This window comes from Octodon degus, unplaced genomic scaffold (assembly GCF_000260255.1).
Source record: "Octodon degus isolate 3935 unplaced genomic scaffold, OctDeg1.0 scaffold00086, whole genome shotgun sequence".
Classification (NCBI taxonomy): Eukaryota; Metazoa; Chordata; class Mammalia; order Rodentia; family Octodontidae; genus Octodon; species Octodon degus.
This window is the reverse complement of record NW_004524662.1, coordinates 5,034,012-5,038,253: the sequence shown is the minus strand read 5'-3', so window position 1 is coordinate 5,038,253 and position 4,242 is coordinate 5,034,012. Positions and strand designations below refer to the sequence as shown.

The 4,242-nt window shown below is 42.5% G+C and overlaps 1 non-coding gene across 1 annotated transcript; it reads left to right on the top strand.

Annotated features, from left to right (window-relative positions):
• The first annotated feature begins 1,423 nt into the window (after positions 1–1,423).
• On the top strand, positions 1,424–1,587 carry LOC111818309. Its single transcript, XR_002822332.1, has one exon. It is a non-coding gene; the product is annotated as a U1 spliceosomal RNA (small nuclear RNA).
• Positions 1,588–4,242: the final 2,655 nt, after the last annotated feature.

The window sequence follows — 4,242 nt, the reverse complement described above, 5'->3', positions numbered from 1 at the left end:
AAAAAAAAAAAAAAAAGCAGTCAGACAGGACTAGGCCCACGAAGGAGATAATCAAGAAGACAAGATACCTTACAACTGTGAGGGATATGGATGCTCCCACAGTGGGCCAGACCTAAATACCAAAGATCAAACAAATGCTTACCTCCCTAAAGATAAGCGTCTGGGATTGCCCATCACCTTGAGAAAGCTGGGAAGAGTCACTAAGCCAACTGCTACTGGCTGGCTGCCAGACAAAGTCCTGTTCTATATTTGGGCCTGCCTGTTACATGACTCACTTCTCCATTTGGTCCTGGACTTAATCAATTTTACCTGAGCAATGGTGCTTGTAATCTCTTTGCTTGACCATAGTTTTGTCCCACCTCATGCCACCTAAGCTAGTTTCCATGTTCTCCACCTTAGACCCCCCCCTTAATGTATGGTTTTACACTAAAAACTCCTTGGCAGAGACAGCTTCTTGGGGACCACCCGCTCGGGACTCCCTCTTGTCCTTGTCTTGGACAGGAGCTTTCTTTCCCCCAATAAATATATTTTGATCATAACCTATGCTTGTTCCTAAAATTCATTCCTCAGTTTTAGAGAACACGAACTTGTTCCAGGTACCTTTCAGGTTGGGAGTTTCATTTTTTCCCCTGTATCATAAGCGGGCACTTTCCTCCGCTGAGGTCTCTGGCCAGCCCTCTGATGCTGTTTAAAGACTTAGGCAGTGTAAATGTTGCGGACGATACAGTTTTTTGGTTTGGTGCTCACCCCTGCCTGTGGAATCAATTTAGGACAGGCCGGCACAGAAGTATCCCAATGAAAAACTATTTCCTGATAAGGGAAACGAACCTTAGTATTGAAGGTTTAACTGGGGAAAAGGGGAACTCTTCACAAAAGTGCCTTCTGAGGTTGAGTTGCGCCGCCTTGGCAGAACATAATAGGCGGAAACTTGCGTCTCCTGGAAGGAAAAGTGAGGCAAATCCGACCCGAACCCCGCCCCCGCCCCCGCCCCCGCTCCCATCCTCGCCCTCGCCCGTGGTCCATCAAAACGAGGGGCAGTGGAACGCGAGGGGGTCTTCTGGCCGGCCCACTTCATCTCCAAGCCCAAGAAGCACCTACGACCCCCACGCCTGAGATCACGGCGCTCCAGCGCCTTAGTAGGCGAGCGTCGGAAATTGGACCCGCTGCAGCTGTTACGTCACCATAAGGGGTGTGGTGTATGTAGATTAGCACACGCGCAGAGACTGCCGGTCCCTCTCAGATTGAGAGCCCACAACTTAACACAGTTAAATGATATCGAAGTGTTTTTTGATACATGAGTAAAGAATACAGGAGTCAGAGGGTGGCTAGGTTCAGATCCCTCATTTCCCCCCACAAGAAAGTTGACCATGCCTTTAGAGTGTGTCAGTGCTCAGGGTGTCGGTGTAGAAGCGCCTAACAATTCATACTTACCTGGCAGGGGAGATACCATGATCACGAAGGTGGTTTTCCCAGGGCGAGGCTTATCCATTGCACTCCGGATGTGCTGACCCCTGCGATTTCCCCAAATGCGGGAAACTCGACTGCATAATTTGTGGTAGTGGGGGACTGCGTTCGCGCTCTCCCCTGATAAACGTGTTTTAAAGGTTAGACATTTGATGCTCTTTTTCTCTTCATGGTTTTTTAGGAAACTATTGTGCTTTCTTAAGCTTACTTCCTGATGTTGTTTTTGGAAGGACGACGTAGTCTTAGACATTTCTCACAATCTGAGAGACATGTATAGTCCGTATAATTTTTATGGTATTGTTCTTATTTCACTGGTTTTTTTTTCTGGGAGAACTAGGAACTTCAGTGACGTCTGTTTTGCTTCCAGGGAAGTACTTAACTGGTTGCTCGTGTAGGCTTTTGGGAATAAATTTGTTCAATTTTTCGTTGTGCTTGGGGTTTTCAGATCTGAATTTTTATTTGTAAATGTGTGATTAGGTAAGTAATATTTATTCTAGCCGGCTAAAAGTTAAAGTGCTTTTTAAAAGGTTTCTCGTGCCTTTGAAGATTTTTATATGTAATCTGGTGTATATAAGTGAAAGTTTAATACATTGTGTAAGATGGCTTTTGGATGAAAAACGGATCAGTGCGGTTTCCCTGGTAAGCGTAAATTCTTGAGTTCAATCTCTGCCACAAAAAAAAAAAAAGAAGGGATCAGCGTATTGTAAATATGTTACCTTTACTCGTTCTGTTGAGATTAGTATGTAGAGCGGGTATAGTGTTATAATGGGACTATTTAAACCAGTAAGAATAATTGTGGGATTACATCGCGAGAATGTTGATAAAGCAATTAATTTTCCAAGGGCCGGGAAGAGGGCTCAGTGGAATAAGCACTGCCTGGGTTCAATCCCTGGTTCCGCAAGAAAAAAAAAAAGAAAATAATTTTCCAAATAAATTCGTTGTAGAAGCAAGAGCAAATCATATTCCTATTTTTTGGGGGCGGGTGAACCGGGAATTATTGAACTCAAATCAAACTCTTTTTAACTCAGACCCTTGCGCTTGCCTACTGAGCTGTCTCCCTGGCCCCTGAGTTCAAGCTCTTGAGTTTGCCAGGGAAGCGCTTATTCTCCTGACCTATCTCCTCGGCCCTGTCGTATTCCTGATAATGGGAATACTATTTGTAATAGAGTTAGCTAAGTGGAATATAAAGAGGATGTAAACCATAAAGCCTCAGGGGTTTGAATTAGAATAGCAACATTACAGGCGCTATATGGTTTACCAGAGGAGTAAGCAGTGAGGGGTTTAAATCTGTTTGACGTAAACGGATTGAACTGGGTTATGATTATTCCGGATAAGGCTATGTAATTTGTTAAGGGCTCTAAGAGTTGTAAGATTCGTATTATCCCATACCCTCCTAGGTTTAGTACAACGCCTGCAAATACTATAGAACCTGCAATAGGGTCTTCTACATGCGCTTCAGGAAGTCATAGGTGGAGACCATATAATGGTGGTTTAGTTATGAATGCTATAATGCATGTTAGTCATATTAGGTTGTTACATCAGGTATAATTGAGTATTCAGTTATAGTAGTTAAGTTTAGTGATCCTAGTTTTTAAGGTACAAAAGGGAAAGACATGCCATTAAGGAGTGAAAAAGAAAAAATAAGCCAGCTTTATTTGTTGTTTGGTTTCCTCAACGTGTAATAATAAAGTAGGAATTACAGTTTTTCAAATGGGGCCTGCCCTTTAGTGCAGGTGTTTCAGTGCCCGCTGAAACAAAGCAGTCAGGCTTAGGATGCTGTGGCTCGATCCCCTCATCCTCAAGCCAAACCAGACCTGCCCTGAAGGCATCCTGAGCGGCCCAAAACAAAGCAAACAAAAAAAGTTGTTTCAAATAAAATGTAGAATAAAATTATTTCTGTTGCTGAGAATGTTAGAATAAGGAATATTTGTAAGGAGATTAGAAAAGAAATATATATATTTATTTTGTATTTCTGTTTCTTTTTTTTTTTTTTTTGTGGAACCAGGGATTGAACTCAGGCCCTTATGTTTGCCAGGCAAGTGCTTATTCTACTGAGCCATCTCCCTGACCCCTCTGTTTCGTTTTTTAGGTGATGTTGCCTTGCAATAATTTATTTATTTATTTTTGCGGCCAACCCGGGATTGAACTTGGGACCCTGCGCTTGCCAGGCAAGCACTTATTATACTGAGCTATCTCCCCGGGCACAATAATTATTAAAGGTAGTAATCATGTTGTTAAAACTAGTAAGTGGAGGGGCTGGGGAGATGGCTCAGTGGAATAAGCACTTCCCTGGCCAGCGCAAAGGGCTGAGTTCAATCCCTGGTTCCGCAAAAACAAACAAAACTAATAAGTGGGGGGCTGGGGAGATATCTCAGTGGACTAAGCGCTTCCTTGGCAAGCGTAAGGGCCTGAGTTCAATTCCTGGTTCCGCAAACACCACCCCCCCAAAAAAAACCCCAAAACAAAACTAGTAAGGCGAATGATAGGGAATCAGAGGAGAATGTTAATGAAGAGTTTGCGCTGGTGATATCAATTTTATTAAGGTAAATGGGACTAGTGCGATTAATATGCTGTATGATGTATTCATATTGAGGAAATTTTAGATAATCAGACAGTTGGAATAAGTATGATTGTTGGTATAATTTTTAGCTTTGTAGTAAGTTTAAGATTTGTATGTAGTCAATACCATATGTATTTGACATTATAACTAGTAGTGCAAGTTGCTACAGCTGCTTCATAGATGGCAAATACTAATAAGATAATAGGTGTAATACTAAT